A 20382-nucleotide genomic window follows, 5' to 3' on the forward strand; every position below is an offset into this window, starting at 1 on the left:
TGTTTCGCTGGAGAGTTATGATGTTTGTGGTTGGAGAAGGGGAACACACTTCAGTTTGGAGGCTAGTGCTTAAATCCCAGCCATTCCTGGAAAAAAAAGTCTTTTTTTTTTTTCCTAACTCAGGGCTCCATGACTTCCTTTTGGCAGCTCCTAGAGTTGTTCCCATGGAGCCTGGATGGAAATAGCCAGTCTCTCTGTAGGGTTTGCCTGGCAGGCATTACACAAGAGCTGCTTCTGAGTCACCACTGGGAAGGCAGGCTGAAGAGGAAAAAAAGGCATGAACTAACAATTACAGACTGAGAGAAGCCACACCAATTGAGTTCTTGTTTTAGCCGAAGTGGAAAGTGTGACCTTTAGCCTCATGATAATGAGGTGTCCTCATGATTTCGGGATCATTTCTCACTGTAACCTGCCCTTCTTTTAAATTTTTGTTTTGTTGTAAGAGTGATGATGTACAGAGGGGTTACAGTTACATAAGTAAGGACATGAGTACAACTCCTGTAACCATTGCTTAACCTATGCTTCTACACAGCATTTCCCAGCACTGTGGAGAGTCTCAGTTTGCCAGTTGACTCCCTGTTAGACTGTCTTGTAGGGGTGCTATAGGATGCCTGTGCTGCTATGAAACGGAGAAGGCACTTCTTATTTACTTCCTGCTAATTTTCCTCTCTCTTTTCTCCAGTTATCTTAGCCTGTGAAACACCTACGGTGGCTGCTTCCTGACATTGCTACCTCTGTGACACTGCAAGACTCTCTTGTTCTTTCAGAGGCCTGGGTAATTTTATATTGTCTATTCTTTACAAATAGTTGACTGAAACTTAATTTAGCCATTGAGTATACATAGGTCTGTGCACGTATCTACAGACGAGCAACCGGGAAAGGTACAAATATCTTTCTTTTTTACAGGGTGCTTTGACGTGTCTGTTGGTCATTAACATTATCTGGCTTTTATGGTATATCCAGCACACAACTAGGTGGTAGGGATGTGGTGCTGAAGACAGACAATCACTACCTGCAGGGAGTACGGTGGCTGATGAAAGATGATGTCCGTTGCAGTTTGTTCTGGGCTACTGTAAAAGAATACCACGGAAAGAGCAGAGATATGTATTTGTTCTTGAGGTTGGGAAATTCAAGATTAAAGAACCAGTAGATTCTGTCTCGAGGTCCCGGCACTGAGGAGATACCTAATCTGGAGGGAAGAGCAGAGCAGGTGAGGAGGCAGTGAGAGGAGGAAGGAGAAAGAGAATGGGGAGGGAAGATGGAGGGAGAGGAGAGGGAGAGAGGAGGAGGGGGGGAAATCTTGTGTAGTAACATTTGTCCATTCATTAGAGAAAAGCCCTCATGGACTAAATATCTCCTGTTAGGATTCAATTCCCCAAACAGTCCCCTGGGGAATGGAGGGTTATGTTTTCAGCATATGAATTTTTTCGAAACTTAATAGGGACCCAGTGAAACTTCAGCACTGCTTATGATAGGAATTGCCAACAGGGAAGTAGGTTCTGCATGTTTCATGCTGCACGTCACATTTCCCACACGCCATTACAATGAAAAATTCTTCCCCCTTTTTCCTTTCTCCCCCTCTTACCCCTTCCCTCCCCCATCCGCCCCTCTTTCCCAGCAGTGTGGATAATGAGTGAGTGCTCTGTCTTTCACTAGCAGAATATCTAAAGCCATGCTTACTTACGCCAAAGCCTGTTTCCTCTTCCATAAAGCAGAAGTTATATTCCTATTTGAATCTACCTCCTAGTGCCATGAGGCCTATGTGAGAACATGCACAGCAAGTGCTTAGCCTAGTATTTTCTTTAGTGTGTAGTATTTGCTACACACTAAATGCACAATCAACTGTGGCTGTCAAAATTAACAATCCCTTGGTTATCTCATATTGTTACAGTATCTCACTTTGTTATCTGATATATTGGATATATTTGTATTTGGTTATTTGAAATTGGATAGGGAACAGGGGAAAACAAGATGAGGGGTAGGGGTGGGGGGGAGGGAAATGGGAACCAAAACATGAGAAAGGATATCAATATATGTGAATTAATGCGCCTTCTATCTGGTGAATATAATGTAACCCTTCTATTAATTACAACAAAAATATATGAAAAAATAAGAATCCCCTAGATTTTTCAGGTGGAACTGGCTACCTTGGGGAGGGAGCTAAGAGCTCAATAGTGGGAAAGTATGGCCTTACAGTAGAAGGAGGAAAATAAAGACTTCTATGGTGTGGTTCTCAATGACATATATACCAGCATCACCACCAGCAACCATTTGGAAACACCAATAAGGCCCATATCTACTGGCCAAGAAGCCAGCCAGGAAATGGAAGACCCCCTCACATCATCACTGTTTTGTTTGTTTGGTTTTTTTTGTAGTACTGGACTTTAAACTCATGGCCTCCTACTTGCTAAGCAGGTATTTCACTGCTTAGCCATACCTCCACCCCTTTTGGACTATTTTTTTTAAAACAGGGTCTCGATCTGTACCCAAGTGTGTGTGTTGACTGTGAGCCCATTGCTGCTAGAATGACAGGCCTGCAAAGCTTCTATGAAGATGGAATCTCACCAACTTTTCTGCCTACACTGGCTTGGAACTGTGATCCTTCCAAAGTCTGTCAACCTCTCATGTAGCTACTATGACAGGTATATGCTACTGTGTCCAGCTCTGGATTGAGAAGGATTCTCAAACATTTCAGCCCAGGCTGACCACGAAATATCTTCCTGCTCAGCTTCCCAAGTAGTTAGGATTACAGGTGTGAGCCGAGCTTGGGCTTCTCATTTCTTGGGACTGGCTGTTTTCCTCAGCTGCTGGCTGGGTTATTGGCCAACAGGAATCTCCCAGCTCTTCCCTTCTCACTGCTTAGTTCTGACCTCCCACCACCAGTCCCAAAGAAGGAGGCACAAATGACTTCTCAGTCCATCACTGGAAAATGAACAATGTTCCAGGAGTGTTTTGAAATATATATAGATGTCAGTAATGCCTTACAGTAGCGGGATGCAATTTCTTTCCCCAAATAGCTGCAAATCTCAATTTCTGTTCCTTACATGTTTATCAGAAAGGACTCCATGAGTCCATTTCTTATTTCATGTGCATTTTTTCAATCAAGTCTCTTTCAAATTCAGCACTCTTGCCATTCTCATCACCATCTTTTATCAGGTGCTGCCCGAACTCTTGACACACTCTTAGTGGTCAATTCTCATGACACCTGGGCAGTTCAGTTTCTCTCGTCTCCTCGAGAGTGGAAGGCCAGTGTCTCCCCTGGGCTTATGCTGCATATCGCTGTCTGAGAATGGGGATGCAATTCTGTAGTCTTTTTTGAGGATTACTTGGTCTGCATAGACATCAAGAAAATTCCAAGAATCCCATCTATCTAGAACAACATGCCGATAAGGGAGGATATGTCTAAACATCGAGAGCCAAGACAGAAAGCCCGATTCTCATATTATAGCAAGGGATGGAGCAGGAGGAGGAATGGTTTCAGCATCATAGCATCAGAGGATATAAAAATATGTATTTCTGGGGCTGAAAGTTTGGCCTAGTGGTAAGAGTGTTTGCCCAGCCTACATGGATTCCTTGGTACCACATACACAGAAAAAGCCAGAAGTGGTGTTGTGGGTCAAGAGGCAGAGCACTAGGCCTTGAGAAAGCCCAAGGACAGTGCTTAGGCCCTGAGTTCAAGCCCTGGGACTGGCAAAACGACAATAAAACACAGAAATGTGTATTTCTGGGTCCTCACTGCAGGCCTGATTAAGAGATTCTGTGAGTGGGGTTGAGCAAGTTATGTTTCAATAAGCCCTTTGGGGGAGATTGGTCCACCTTAAGTTTGAGATGAAATGATGCCTTTATACCCACCTCTTTTTCTTTCTACCCCACTCTTTCACATGTGCACACACGCACACACACACACACAGTATAGAGAAGATATATGTAGAATTTGGGTATTGTGTGAGTGCTAATCAGTGAAACTGACAGAGTGGTTAGTTTGCAAAGGATATTTAGAAGTATTCCAGGTAGGTATAGAAACGACCTGTCATACATGGAATCCACATGAGCAAAAGTTGGGGTATGTATCATTACTAGACAACTAGAAACCTCAGTGGTTTTGCATGCAGAAGACCTGCAGATGGAAGTGCTGGGAGAGAGCTAGGTTGAGCATGGGTTTCCTATTTCTCATCTCAGCAACACTGTTTCTTTTTCTCTAGCTACTGCTCCCCTTCTGTGTCTAGTTGCAGTGGGCCTTTGTTTGGGGCCCTTTGTAGTCTCTATTGTAAACTGGTCATACTTCCTCCTTTCCTCTCTAGGAACTCCCACATGATTCTCCACCATGATATTTAAATACAGATATTACCTTTACCATTCTGCAAATCTCCCATTACCTTCAGTTAAGTGGCTTCTATGTTTTCACTTATTTTTTAAAGGCCTTTGTGGCTCATCCCCTCGACCTGTGAGCCTTCTTAAACCTTTTGATAGCTAAAAAGTCAGAGTTCAGCATTATGCTAACTTCTGCTTTCTTGTACATGAACAACAACAAGTGCTTATTAGCATTCAAAAGTGATTCACTTTTGTATTTTACTCCATCAAGAGAACAGAGGGCAAGAGGGTCCTATGGCTGGGCCATCGTTAGCCATGACTATCATCTCATGGTTCCTGGAACCTCTCAGGGTCAAGTGCCTTTGCTTGGCTACCAAATTTGTCAAGTGAATAATGTGGCCGTCCTGGACAAAGCACTTTTTAGATTTTACCCATAATGACACTGGTGCTTCATCATTTTACATTGAGGCACCTACACACTTTGGCCCTGGAACTGTAAAACGAACATATCAAGACCAGGTTCTCCACTGCGGTGTAATCTCATAAGAATGTTTTGTGAAGTTAGGGAAGAGTAAGAAGGAAATGTGATAAAGTGGTTGAGAATAGAAAGACAGTTATGGTGATACAGGAAAGAAAAAAAAAGGTTTAAGGTGTTGGGAGTTTGGCTTAGTAGTAGAGTGCTTGCCTAGCATGCACAAAGCCCTGGGTTCGATTCCTTGGAACATACATAGAAAAAGCTGGAAGCAGTGCTGTGGCTCAGGTGACAGAGTGCTAGCCTTGAGAAAGCCCAAGGACAGTGCATAGGCCCGGAGTTCAAGCCCCAGAATCAGCACAAAAAATGGTTGATGATCCAGTGCAGCCAGGCCCCATGCCTTACGCCTGTAATCCTAGCTACTCAGGAGGCTGAGATCTGAGGATCAAGCTTCAAAGCCAGCCGGCACTAACGAACCTGAGACTCTTATCTCCATTTAATCACTAGAAAATGGGAAGTGAGACTGCGGCTTAGGGATATGGTGGTAGCCTTGAGCTGAAAAGCTCATGGACAGTGCCCAGGCCCAGAGTTCAACCCCCATGACTGACAAAAAATTAAATGAATCCAGTGCAAACAAGTTTATGCCAAGGACGAGGTGTTTGTAGCAGGACATTTTTAGTTACCTTGAATAATACGCACTTTCCTAAAGCCAGCCCCCAAAATTATTGCGATTCTAGCAGGACAGAGGAGGTGATATGTGCTGGGGGGGTATATTTGGGTAGGATATGGGCACAAGTGCCTGCCAGTGTGACAGATCACGAGGCTTGGTTTAGCTTACTGGTAGATGTCCACTTCAGTGAAGCTCAGGGGAAAGCCACTAGTCTTACTGTTCTCCTGAACACAGTAGTGTTAGACATACTAAAAAGGTCCCGCCCTTCCTGGAATATGTGTTTAATAGCTTTCCAGTGCTTTATTTTAATTTTATTTCAATAAATATTCATATCCTAACTGTTATCAAAAGGGATAATGGACATGAAGACCACTATCTGAGTACTCAATAGGCATTATCAGCATTATGAGAATGAATTATTTTTGTTGTTTATTTACTTTCTAAGTGGATTTCGAAAGATCAATGAATGTGTGGTTTCCCAGTCAGAACAAGAGGAGTTCAAGGCAGTGGGATTGTGTTATTCCTGGTGTAAAATGTGTGTGAGATCCATGATTCAAACCTTACTTCACTATTTTTGCCTTCCCTTGCTCTCTATTTTTTTTTCCTGTCCAAAAAAAAAAAAAAAAAAAAAACTAGGCTAGATGTAGTGGCTCATGTCTGTAATCCTAGGCAATCAGAAGGACTGTGGTTCAAGGCCACCTACAGAAAAAAAAAGTTAGTAATACCCATCTCACTCAGTAAGCTGGTTGGGGTGACACCCCATGGACATGGAACCATACACACAGGAGGCTGGTGGGCTGGGTCAGCTCAGGCATAAGGATATGAGACCCAATAAATAGAGAAAAATGCGCTGGAGCAGTGGCTCAAGTTGTATGGGGTCTGCTTCACAAGCACAGGGCCATGGTATAAAAAAGATCACTCTGGTGATCTCAAAGTATCACTTGGTTTGCCAGGTTTGTAAGTTCTAAGTATATCCAGCCTCGGAGCCAAAAGGGATAATCTGCTTTCTTCTTTTTCATGTAATTACCTCCTTTCTTCACCCCCATCTCTTCTTTTTCCCCAGAACCACCACCATCAAACTTCTCAATTACCTAAAAGGTGCTGCGTGATCTCACATGACTACCTGAATTGGGGGGAAGGCATGAGGGTTGCCTACAGCACAGACCAGAGTCCCAGATTTATCTAGCCAATGTTCTGCCCATTTTCCATCTCAGAATTTCCTTTTCTTCAGCTTTAGCTATGAAATAAATCATCTGGTGACAGATCTTAGTGTGCCACATGGAAAGGAGAATTATTCCTCCCCTGGCCAAACTGCGGAAGGCCTTCCTGAATCTCTGCATGGGAGACACGTACTCACTGAGGCCTGGCCTCTTTTCTTAGGGAGTTGTTGACATAAGAATTATTCAAGTACTCTGTACAGACTACAGCCCAGTGTGGCCCACAGGGGAGGTGAAAATCTTATTCTTTAACTTCTAATTAATATTCCTTCTCACCTTCTGAGGATGTCCTCAGGGAGGCCCCACCAGGTTCTGGTTGGACTGCAGCTGGCCTCACAGTATGAACATTGCCCAGAAATGCTGTAATCCCAGAACTGACCCTGGTGGAGCTTAGTGATGATCTGAATAATGTAAAGTACTGAATTATTCACCACACGTCCCCTACTCGCTCTTAGAAGTAACGGAAGAGGCCACTGGGAACCATTAGAAGTAAACAAAGACAAGCAAGGAAGGCCAGGTGTCTTCTACTTCAACCTTCTGGTTCTGGCAACACCTATAATTAAACTCCCTGCCCTGTCCATCTCCCCAGTAGGAGGGGTCCATTGGACAGTTGTGGATTAATGAATATTTTTGTTGTTATTTTCTAGTAGTGGGACTTGAACCCAGGGCTTGGGCACTGTCCCTGAGCTTTTTTGCTCAAGGCTAGCATTCTCCCACTAGAGCTACAGAGCTACTTCCTCCTCCTCCTTCCCCGCCTCCTCCTCCTCCTCCTCCTCCTTCATCTTCCAGTTCTGGGGCTTGAACTCAGGGCCTGAGCTCTGTCCTTGGGCTTCCTCAAGGCTAGCTACCACACACCACCACTTCCAGTTTTTTCTGTGTTTGTGGTATCAGGGAATCGAACCCAGGGATTCATGCATGTTAGGCAAGCACTCTACCACTAAGCCACATTCCTGCCCTAATGAATCATTTTTTTTTTGTAGGAACTTCATAACCTTCAGATTTCTCAGGCTAGGTAGCAAATGAGAAACTAGTTGCCTGCCTAGGAGCTGAGGCTCAACGCTGAGCAACCAAGCCATTCACCAAGCTGAGACTTCTCTTTGCTGTCTCTGGCTCTCATTTTGTGTGATGATATGGTAGTGTGGGGAGTGGGTGAGTGATATGTGAATGTCTAGGGTGGAAGAAGTGGGCAAATTCTAGTGTGTATGTGTGTGCTCGTGCATATGTGCGTACTTGCATACGTGTGTACTTGGGTTGTTACTGGGGCTTGAACTCAGGGACTGTGCTCTCACTTGGCTATTTCACTTAAAGATGGCAGTCTATTCCTTGAGCCTCACTTCTACCTCTAGCTTATTTGTGATTAACTGGCTATTAGAATCTCATAGGCCTTTCTGCCCAGGCTGTCTTCTAACTACTATCTCAGCCTCCTGAGAGTGCTGGGATTACAGATGTGAGCTGTCAGTGGCCTGGCTGTGGATTTCCTTTTATTATGACCCTAAGACCATTTCTATCTGGTATGGCCCCTTTCCCAGGAGGAGAATGCATTAGGGAGATTCGCAAAGGTTCATTTCTATTCTTAAAGCCAGGAGAGAGAACATGTCCCTGTATTTTTACCTTGTCTGCACCACAGCAAGGATGACAGGCTCCTCTCAGGTCTCAGGGTGGGGTAGGTCCTTGGTATTCTTGCCCCCATCTTCTCCTCACCCCTCATGGGTTGTGTGGTATTACTTTTCTTATAACTAAATCAGCCATTTGTACAGGGCTATTGCCACCAAATGCCCCCAATCCTTCTATATCAAGAGATTTCAATAATGACATGAGTGACACTTTGGTTTTTTAATTGACTGACCCATTTAATTTTTTTTTTGCCAGTTGTGGGGCTTGAACTCAGGGCCTGAGCACTGTCCTTGGGTTTTTCTCACTTGAGCCACAGCATCACTTCCTGCTTTTTTTTTTTGAAAGTATGTGGTACCATGGAATCGAACCCAGATCTTCATGCATGCTAGACAAGCACTCTACCACTGGGCCAAACTTCCGGCCCATGAGTGACATTTGTAGCAGATTTGGAGACAACATTTTCATTTATATCATCATACACAAATTACATGTTCCTGCCTTTTGCTTTACAGTTTGTTTTCTTTTTCTTTTCTTTTTTACTAAATGCTCAGAGATGCAAAAGGCTAGAAGTGATAGACTGCCTCAAATATTTCTGGACCACCAAGTCCCTCACTAGGTAGATGAAAAGCTCATTAAGTATCCTTGATGGGTTCAAACCAAGCAGGTGAGTTTTCTTCACTAAAGCAAATGAATTTCCAGTTGAATAACTTTCCTAGAAATCCCACTGCTACTCTCTACTTTGATCCTTGCAATGACCTAAGTCTATTCCTGGGATGTCATGAGTTTTAAATATTAAAGTGGCTTTTAATTAAATCTTGTTTATTATATGGTTAATGGGCTAAGACTAATGACCAAAGCCGGGGTGGGGTGGGGGAGGGAACACAGGCTTACAATGATTTTTCTCCCTCATCATATGATAGTTGAGAAAAAGAGTACAATGATCTTCTCTGGGATAAGTTAGTAGAAATACTATTTCCCATACTTGTTCTCCGACATCAGTTCTGGAATGATTTGGAATAGCCAGTTGCTCTCAAGAAATGATGATACATCTAGCTACAGGAGCTTAGAGATCCAACATTTCCCTTTAGCCAAGAACTGCAGTGAGGTCTGGGCATTCTGCCATGTGTACTGGGATCCTTGAAATTTGAGATGACAAATCTTCAGGGTCACCTTTCTCGTTTCTCTTTTTTATTTATTTTTCAAGCTTGGAAACAGAATTCAAGTGTTTACTCTGGGAACTTCTGTGCATATACCTGCTAAATGCATACCAGCTGGCCTGATTTGCCTGGCCTCGTTTCTTGTATGTGTCTGCCTTCTTTACTCTTCTCCCCCAACCCAGAATCTAAATTAGGAATTGGCTTTAACAGTCGAGAGCCCTGCCTGCTCTGCTCGGCAGCAGTGCTACGTGAAGTGACCTTACTCAGTCACGGTGTCTGCACGTTTTTTTGCCCTCAGTCATGCCATTCCCTGAGCTACCTAAATGAGTGGTCCTTGTAATCGGTTTATGGAAGTGAATACTGAAAATGCAAAGAAGAAACTGTGAGCCTTTGAATCTTTGAGGATGAATTTGGATGGCTTTCGCTGAGCCCTGGGCAGAAGGGTGGCACATGATAAGACACATATTCACTGTCATTACCTTGGGAAATACAGACAACTCAGTAAGTCCACAGCATGATAGACAGAACACACTAGAAGGTGTAGGTTATCAGAGTGTTTCTTCTAATTCTCCACTTATTCCAAGGCAGTGATCTCAGACTTCCTCATTGATCCTCTAGAGAGAGGTTAGAGATAAGATCTAACCCTAACGGCCTTGAAGTCTTGGGATTGGGAGGTCCTAAATATGTGGTCCTAACAGATTTGTGGGCCATGGACTCCATGGAAATAATGACATGGTTCTAGAAACTTTTATGAAAAGAGATCTATCTTCATGGCATTTAACTGGAAATATTTTTTTTTTCTTTTGCCAGTCCTGAGGCTTGAACTCAGGGCCTGGGTACTATCATTGGGCTTTCTCAGGGGTAGTACTTTACCACTTGTGCCACAGCACCATTTCCCGCTTTTTTTTTTTTTTTTTTTTTTTTTGCCAGTCCTGGGTTTGGGCTCAGGGCCTGAGCACTGTCCTTGGACTTTCTCAAGGCTAGAGCTCTACCACTTGAGCCTCAGCACCACTTCCGGCTTTTTTCTATGTATGTGGTACCGAGGAATCGAATCCGGGTCTTCATGCATGCTAGGCAAGCACTTTAACCACTAGGCCAAACTCCCGGCCCCCATTTCCCGCTTTTTATGTGTATGTGGTACAGAGGGATTGAACCCAGGGCTTCCTGCATGGTAGGCAGGCACTCTACCACTAGGTCATATTCCCAGCCTGGAAATACTTTCTTGAATTATGAATGTGAACAGCCAACCACATAGACTTAGCAGAACCTGTGTCTTTCTTGCGTCAGAAATTAAAGATCTTTTCCTATGACAATATTACTGCTATACAAGCCTTAAAAAATAACATTCACTCTGATTACTGCTCTGAAATTGCAAAAGTTATTATAGATCAGCTGCAGGATCTGGCCAAGTTAATAAAGAAGGACATGTATAACATTATATATCACACATTTTTATGAAAAATATTTCCTACTTCAATATAATTGGTTTCCTTTGAAATCTTATGTATTTGACTGTGTGTGTTTAAAAACACTGCTCTGTGAGGGCTGTCTGGAGTCTGTGGCAAAGGAAGATGAAGGCTGCCTGTCCATGCCAGGGTCCAGGTTCCACTCTGTCAAAATTGGGGTCACTCTGAGCTTCCAATCTCTTCTGTTGAAAGAATATGATAATAATTCCCCATATGGTTGATGGGGATATTAAATGAATTAGTAAATGGCAAGATGCATTGTAAACAGTAAAGTACTATATACAAATCCCAGATCATAATAGGCAGACATTCCAGGCACTTCTTATATCCAGTATCTCTAAGCATCAAGTCAGTGATGAGGGAAGATGAAAGAAAACTCTCTCAGGGCCAGTGAGTTTCTCTGTGAGCAAGAAGTTGTAAAAGAAAAGTCCATTTGCAGTTGGATTATGAAATATTCATGCATATGGTTAGAATATAATGAGGCCAGATAGGCTTGGGTAAATAATCTCTGCTTTGCTAATTACCAGCTGAGTGTCTGTGACAATGTTTTTGAAAAAGAAACTGAACCTCAGTTTGCACATCTGGAAAATGGAATTCTTGGTAACATTATGTAATATCTATTCCTGTACCAGCAAATAGGATTCAGGAGCTATGACTGGGTCTTTTCCAGACCCACAATGGACCAAATGACAAACAGACAAGTGCAACTGTTAGTAGAATTTCTTCACAAATCATAAGTCTAGTAGTCATATATTTTATTTTATATTGATTTATTTTTGCTATCCAAGCCAGCAATCCTTGAGTTTGAACTAAATGACATAATCCGAAGCTTTGCTTTGCAGCAGTATGTTCCAGATGAGTTTTATGACCTGTACTTGCAGTGCTATCTGTTGATGGTCAACTGGGCGGCTCTAAGGCCCCATGGTGCCACTGCTAACTTTACCACCCCCAAATCTACATGGCTACTCATGACACTAGCTGTATGCAGCTCCTTCATTTTAAATTAAGTAAAAGAAGTACATGTCTAAACATGCCATTTCTTAGTTGTCGTAACCCCATAGCCACAAGTGGCCAGTGAGGACCACAGAATCCTAGATCATTGAGTTAATGCCATCGGGCAGCTCTGTGGCTGGCTGTGAAGAGTTAAGTCCTCCAACAACCTAGAAACAAGTCAACGAACAGCATGGGCTGTACTTCTGAATCCCCATCCCCATCCATCTAGATCCTAGCAAGCTCCAGATAAGGGAATGTCAGGCCTACTTGGATGGAGCATTCCATAGGCCTCCATCTTACCCCTCATCAGGCCCCCAGTCCCTGATCTCACAACACACCCCAGAAATGTTCTATGCAGGAGTGAGGAGCCTGCTCTGTGAATGCCTGTCCTTCTTTTTGTACTCCTCCTACCCCATTTCTTCAGAAAGCCTCTGATTTTTCTGTTGTCGTGGAGCTGTGGCCCCATCCTCTGATAGCTTGCCCTCTTCTGGATATAACTCATTAGAATTTAAATTAAAATAAAAAGAATTGTAAGAAGAGTGGAGATTCCTCTTTGTGTGGCTCACCCACAGTCAAGGAGAGCCTTGTACTTGCTTCCTTTGATATATGATATTGCTAGTCTGCTTTGCTAAATCTCATTAAGGCACTGGAATGGGAGTCACGAAATCAGCTTCCCTGATGGGATGGATTTCCCGGTGAAGTTAAGCATTCCTGCTGCCTCAGTTTCTTCTTCCAAATATAATGTCCACTCTTGCCTTCATTCGGGGATTGAATTGCAATTGATGTCTGCAATCACAGATTATACCAAACTGTCTACACAATACTCTCTCCTATGCATGCAGATGTATTATGAAGTTTGATTTATAAATTAGGCACTGTAAGCTTTTTTAAATATTTTTTATTGTAATTAATAAAAGGGTTACATGATATTTGCCAGATAGAAGGTGCATTAATTCACATACATTGATACCCTTTCACATGTCTTGGTACCCATTACCCTCCCCCCCACACCCCCCACCCGTCTTCCCCCCTTCCCTATCAAATTTCAAATAACCAAATACAAATAAATTCAATATATCAGATAACAAAGTGAGATACTGTAACAATATGAGATACCCAAGGGACAGCAAAGGAGATGAGAGATAACATAGTACATTAAGGACAACAATCATTCTTTATATGGCTTTTGTTTCAATATCCTGGAGGTCCTTTCAATTAGCTTCATACTATATGGCCTTTTGTATCAAGGTTTTGCTCTATTGCAGATCTCTGCTAGTAGAGCCCAAGGTTTCTACTGATTATGACGAATGAGGGAAACCATTGAGCCTAAGTTCCTTTGAGTCTGGCTTACTTCACTTAATATGATTTTTTCTAAGTCTTTCCATTTCCTAACAAATGGGTTGATGTCGTTTTTTTCTGACAGCAGCACGGTAAGCTTTAAAACAACAATAATAAAACAGAATAGTTATTACAATGTACTGTAATACAAGTTACATGAACATGCCTTCCTCCCCCCCCACCTCACACTGTTCAACACTTTGATAGTGGATTTGCTAACTGAGCCATCTCTGAGTGATAGATGTGTAGGTAACATAACAGCATGGAAACACTGAACAAAAGGAGGATTCACATATCAAGCAGGATAGAGTAGGATTTCATCATGCTCCTCAGAATGGTTTATGAATTGATTATTCTTGGAATTTTCTACTTAATACTTTTGGGCTGCATCTTAGTGTGAGAAAGTAAAACCAGGGAAAGCACAAGTGCAGGTGAAGGAAGGACTCACATATATGGATGTGTCATACACGAGAGGCTTATAAACTTTCCCATGAAGAAACTGAATTGATACCATGTTTGTTTTCCAAAACCAACATCTACCTTCCATTCTTTATGAGGGTTTCTTGGTGGATTTAAGGAAAGGCACCTTGGAAGAAACTATGGCCTAGGCCAATCTGTCCCATAACATTTCATAAACATGAAGCTGAGTTAGTGGAGGAGATGCCCTGTGCCAGTGGGTGTGGCTTAGCACCAAGATGCTTATTTCTCACTAACATAAAACCCTACTTTCTAGGATGTTTTGCAGACACAGAGGTACTGTTTCCAGTCTCTCTACCCACTGGAACTAAAATATGCCAGTGGAGTGGATACGAGGCAGAGGGGAGAGAGGGATCAGGGTTTCTTACTCCTTCTTCTCCTTATAGTCTGGCCACCCATGGAAAATTCTGATCTTGTCCTGGAAATGTGGCTGACATCATTGTGCTTCTCCTTTGCTAGCACTAGTGATGGGAGCGTTTGAAAAGTTCTCCCTTCCTCTACCCTCTGTGCTTGTGGCTTCTTTATATCAGAGCTTCAAGTGTTAGGGATGTGGAGGTTGGGTTTCTGACACAGCTCATGGCTCCACAAGGGAATCTTGGCTCTTGAGGTGTCCAGGGCTCTCATTCCTGGCCAAGCACAGAGACCACATCCTAGATTTTCATTTCTCTGTTGATGGAAAAATCTGTTCATATATGTGAGTTTGGAGAGATGTCTTCTGCCATGAACCACAGTAGTGTTCCCTCACAAAACTGACCAGGGAGGGGTGTTCTTTGCCACTAGAGATTACTTTTTATTAGACGAAGAGGCAGGAGGCTCGGGTAACTCTCAGCCTTCAAAGTTCAGCCCTTTGAATTCAGCTCTCAAAGTCTTCTCCTCCCTGCAGGATTGGAACCCCAGATGTTTCATAGCAGAACAGCCTCCCTTCCTTGGCTCCCCTAGACCTCTTCCAATCTCAATAACCACTCAAGGCCACATCAGTCAGGCAAAGAAGCTAATTTTTATCCAAGGGCAACTAAAAATATAATCAGGGACGTAAATCTTCAAAGCAAACCAGTTTCTGATGACTGTGCATTTTTTGAGGCTGTAGAGACAAAAAGATGTGCATTTGTCAATACAGATAGAGCTTGCACAGTTTGAAATTAAATACAATAGCTTGTCTTTAAAAAGCCCAGATTCTATGTCCAGTATAATCTATTTTGGAGGGCAATACCAAAAAAAAGAAGAATTTTTTTCATATATTTTTTATTGTAATTAATAGAAGGGTTATACTATATTTGCCAGATAGGAAGTGCATTAATTCACATACATTGATACCCTTTCTCATATCTTGGGCCCCATTTCCCTCCTCCCACCCCCACCCCTCATCTTGTTTTCCCCCCTTCCCTATCCGATTTCAAATAACCAAATACAAATATATCTAATATATCAGATAACAAAGTGAGATACTGTAACAATATGAGATTACCAAGGGACAGCAAAAGAGATGAGAGATAACATAATACATTAAGGACAACAATCACTCATTGTATGGCTTTTGTTTCTATATCCTAGAGGTCCTTTCATTTAGCGTCATACTATATGGCCTTATGTATCTAGGTTTTGCTCTATTGCAAATCTAAGAAGAAGAATTTTTACTTGAAGTTTTGAGCAGAGGGAAATAAAACCCACTTGCAGGCACTACCATCACTTTGAATAGGAATGTTGGTGAGAAAGAACCAGATTCTGCACTGTCCCTGGGGTGAGGCTGCTTTCACTGGATGTTACATCCCAGAACCTTCTCGTTGCCTGGAAGAAGCTAACACATGTAGATGAATGAATTTTCCCCATAGACTCAGTATTTAAAGCCATAGCAGACAAACCCTTCTCTAGAGACCCTGATTTAATTCCAGGGCTATCTCTTTGAGGGTTGTAGAATAAACACCCCGGGTCATTGGTCTTGGCAGGTGACTCATGGTGAAGCTGGGGATGGGGGGATCTGGGTCCCCAGAACATATAGGGCTTGTTTGCCGACCTCCCTCTTCCAGAAGCTCGTTAGTATGCTCCTACTTAGCTCACAATTCAGAGAAGGTCACTGTGTTCCCAAGAAGCCATTCAGTCATAATAGATATGGTTAGAATGATAGCCCAGAGGCTGTGGGTTAGGAAAACACATTTATTAGACAAGGCCTGAGACCGCAATAATTAAGTGACACAAATGAATACAAGTTAATGAAATCTCAATTGGATTGAATGCGCTCAATCACTGCCCCTTCCCCAGCCTTGTGCAGCAGTGTCAGGAAGTGACCCAGCAAAGGCTTGGGAATACAGTGATGCCCCCAACTCCTCCCAGGCCAGAGGAGGGGGAGCTGGCAAGAACCTGGAGTTCCTCTGCTCTGTCCCCAGACATAGCTAGAAGCTTCTCCTGTAACTTTGCAGAAGTCTTCTTAGGCTTGGTTCTGAGGGTTGATAGGATCCAGGAACTTTATCCCCAGGATATCTTGAAGAACACAGGGTGATTTTTTTTTGTGTGTGTGTGGGGGTCATGGGGCTTGAACTCAGCCTGGGCACTGTCCCTGAGCTCTTCAGTTCAAGGCTACCACCCTACCCTTGAGCCAAGTCCCACTTCCTGTTTTCTAGAGGATAATTGGAGATAAGAATCTCAGGTCCTTTTGTACCCATGCTGGCTTTGAATCTTGATCCTCAGATCTCAGCCTCCTGAGTAGCTAGGATTACAGGCGTGAGCCACCATGCCCAGCCCACAGGGTGATTTTTAAAAACGACATTAAAACAAAAATAAAAAGCATTACAGATGACTTAAATGACACACATCCATAGATTTATCATTCATTCATGCATACATGCATGACAGTAGTAATGATTGTGATGTTGCCTGTTGCCCAAACACAATTCTACAGGCATGACTTATAGTCATTCAGCCTTTCATCCTTGCAGTAACGCACCACTTAAAGACAGGCAAGCAAGATGCAGACCCTGATCAGAAAAGCATGCAACCTAGTTGGGTAAAGGCTGGGAGATCCAGGGACTCAGGGAACATGGGGACATGTCCCATCCCAAGAAGGCTTCTGGAAGGAGCCTGGCTGGACTCTTCCATTACAGCTGAGACAGGAATAGGAGCAACCTGGGGTATGCTTTGAGGAGACTTTAGGAACAATGGCTCTTCTGATTAGTAAGAGATAGTGGGGTATAATAGAGGTTGGAAAGGACTTTCTTTTTTTTTTTTTTGCATTTTTTTATTGTAATTAGTAAAAGGGTTACATGATATTTGCCAGATAGAAGGTGCATTAATTCACGTACTGGAAAGGACTTTCTAAAGGAAGTGATGAGTATGAATCCCAGAGACCTAGAGGATGTCTGAATTGAGCAGGCTACGGGTGGGGCATAGCTGGGGACACTGGCGGTCTGAAGAAAGTTGTGCCCAGTGGCAGATGGAGGGAAGAGAAGAGGCAGGAGTGATGGAATGAGCTAGGCCTGTGTGCAGCTCAGAAACCATATTCAAGACGTTAGCTGTCATCCTGAGGGAAGGATCAAATTCCCACTGAGGAAGAACTCTGGCTGCAGCATCGAACATGAGTAGCAGTTGGCCAAGATATCAAGGAGAGCCACAGGCATTGGGGTAAGTGATGATGGGGCAGAGCCTTGCAGAGGGAGGCCAGGAAGAAGACGATTTGCAAGATAACAAGGAAATGCCATGAAAGAGATTAGAGGATCCAGAAGCCCACAGATCTGCTGAGCAGTTACAGCTCCGAAGGTCTGCTGCTGTCCTGGCTCAAGTGGCTCCAGAGTGTAATTGCACTATCACAGGGGCAAAGTTTATTATCCAAGGAGAGGTTGCTGCTGAGACCTGCCTAGCCCTGTTTTGTCCCTGCTGTCCTGCTTTCCCAATGCCCTTTCTTTTTAGAATCTGGCATATTTTGTTGGTTTAGACCAAAGTAACTCTGTAGCCACAACAGCCACTTTGCATGGAAATTCCATGGCAGGGACCAGGCAGCTGCTCAGAGCCTTCTGGGAGTCAAGTCAGCCTGGCTCTGCACTGGAGCATATGCAAGCACTTTTGGATTGCTTCAGACAGCCAACTCTGTGTCTGGAGGCTTCTGTGGGAGATTCCTGGTCTGGAAGGGTTCCAAGGTCGCCCTGGAACTATGCAGTATTCTGTACATGTGAGCTTTCTCTGGGAAGACAGTTACAGTGATTGTATCCCCTGAGAGCTTGGTGATTACCAACAGCTTCAGCGGGGCTCTGACTTGGAAAGGTGAAGTTTTCTTGGTCAGGTTTCACTGTTGTCACCCAGTGCTCAAGTGCTTGGCTAGGGTTCCCTTTACCTCATTAGGGCATCTCTAGGGTTTCAATGTGAGTATTGTTCTGCCTCCATCTTGCCCTGAAAAACATCCACAATTTTTCACTTCATATTTTGGAATCTTCTTCTTACACATTTACATTTAATTGTAGGAAATAAATTGTTATCTGAGGGTGCATCTTCCTGCAGGTCCTCACCATTTGTGAAGAAGCTGAAGCTTTCCTTACATGTTGCCCATCTCAACAAAACAACTGGGTGTGGTCACAGTTTATGCCTGTAATTGCAGTGATGAGGGAAGTATCCATAGAAGGATTCCAGTATAGGCAAAAACACAAGAACGTAGTCTAAAAATAAAATAAAAAGGACCAGAAGCATGGCTCACATAGTAGAGCACCTGCCCAACAAGCACAAAGACCTGAATTTAAACCCTACTACTGCCAAAAGGAAAAAAAAAGAATTAAAGATAGAGTAAATACAAAAAGAGTTTAGAGACCACAGAGTTTGGAGAGTGGCTATCTGTACATCTCTAAATCTTAAAGACAAATAAGATTAATTTCTCTTTTCCTAATTACAAGTGCCCTAAAGAGTTCATCAACAGTTTCAATTCCCCGCTTACTAAAAATGTCCAGGGAGCTACTCTTTGCCTATATCAGGGAGATTTATGCTATCCTTATGATAATTGTTATCTATGAATGTTATGAGTAATAGCTCATAGAAATGTATTCTATTGAGCAGACTCAAGGCAACAGAGAACCAATCCATTAAAAGCCATGCTTTGGCTTCTCCTTTTCTTCTTTCTGTTCTTGAAGATAGGACTTAGCATTTCAGGAGTCCGAAGTCCCCAAATTCCTAAACACCACACTAACAGTATCAGGGAAAAGGTGTTTGGTATATATCCACTTTTTTCTCTAGTCCCATCCAGCTCTATTTATATGACATTACATCAAATTACATTCTCAGACCAAATACTGGGTGAAGGAAGATGTCACTAAGCTGATACCTAACTATGAAGGCTGGCTCTGCTCCTAAGCTCCTGAAGATCTGTGAATGAACAAGCTGAGCACACATCTACAGATGTCACTGTAGATTGAGCTTTGGGTGTTCAAACAGAAAGCCTGCCAGAGCTTCTGATCGTGGGGCTCAGGGCTCACCACAGGTCCTACAGACAGCATCTTGGCCCTGCTCACCATTTGTTCTGTGGTTAGTTACGACACATGTATCCCTTGCTGGGACCTACAAGGAGGCCAGTTTGGCTCCCCTAAGCCCACACTTACTGAATGGTACTGCAATTAGGCAAGGCTTGGAAAGCTCCGGAGAGTGACTTCTTCTGGCAGACATGGCTGGAGTATGGAAGAGAATGTTTCTGGCGCAGTCAGTATCCTTGCCTTGGGTCATGCCAGCAGAATGTTTGAAGTGGAAAAGTCAACGCTAAGGTGGTAACATTAAAAATGTCTCTTTTTCGAATGGTTGCTTTCATTGTTTAAATGTACTCACAGGCCTGGGCGAGTCAAAAATCTCCAAGAGGGGAACCTGGCTCCCAGAACTAGCTGGCAGATATACACTTGTCTGACTGCTGGTGGGGAGGCCTTGTAGCCTGCATGTGACTTATGCCACCAGAATGAGGGAGTCACCAAGACCCACATCCTCATTGAGTGTCCTTCTAACAGTAGCATAAGCACAGCTGGCCCCCAAGGGTGAGGCCTTTCAAGACCAATCAGCCACCAGCAGTTTGGCATCTCCGCAGCGGTATAATGAGATATAATGTCCTTTCAGGACAAGGTCGATCACACTCAGAGCTACGTAAAAGGCCTTGTAGTTTTTACTCAGATCACACATGGTTAGATGTGCTTCTCAGCTGCTTGGAATAAATGAAATGTAACCATGTAGAAAAAAAAACCCCAAAGATGAAGCTCTCCCACAGACATGCGCTGTGAGGTATGGACTCTTTTTTCCCCACGGATGTGAGATGGGGGAATAGATAGCAACATTTCTCTGGTGAGAGTTAAGTGCGACAACGTATGCAAAGCACGCAGCACTCCTCCTGTTTCCTTCTCAGCAAGGCAGGACACTGGCATGTTTGGTCATCATTTGGTCTCTGTCACTGTCCTCAGTAAACAGTTGTGTTCCCTTAGGTATTGCTTCACATTACCAAGGCTCACCCTGGCTTCTTTCTCTTGATTTTATGAATTCATCTCACCATATATATATATTTTTTTCTGGTGCTTTACAGGTGCCAGGGATATGAATCGGAGCAAATTGCACACCTTTCCTTGCAGAGCTGATGGCTGATGGCCTCTGTGGACAAAGAGCAGGCAGCAAAAAGGCCTCCCAGAAGAAGATGCTGAGTGAGACCTGAAGGGACCATTCCGATCTG

The sequence above is a fragment of the Megascapheus bottae genome, chromosome 14 (genome assembly GCF_031878675.1).
Source record: "Megascapheus bottae isolate mThoBot1 chromosome 14, mThoBot2.hap1, whole genome shotgun sequence".
Taxonomy (NCBI): domain Eukaryota; kingdom Metazoa; phylum Chordata; class Mammalia; order Rodentia; family Geomyidae; genus Megascapheus; species Megascapheus bottae.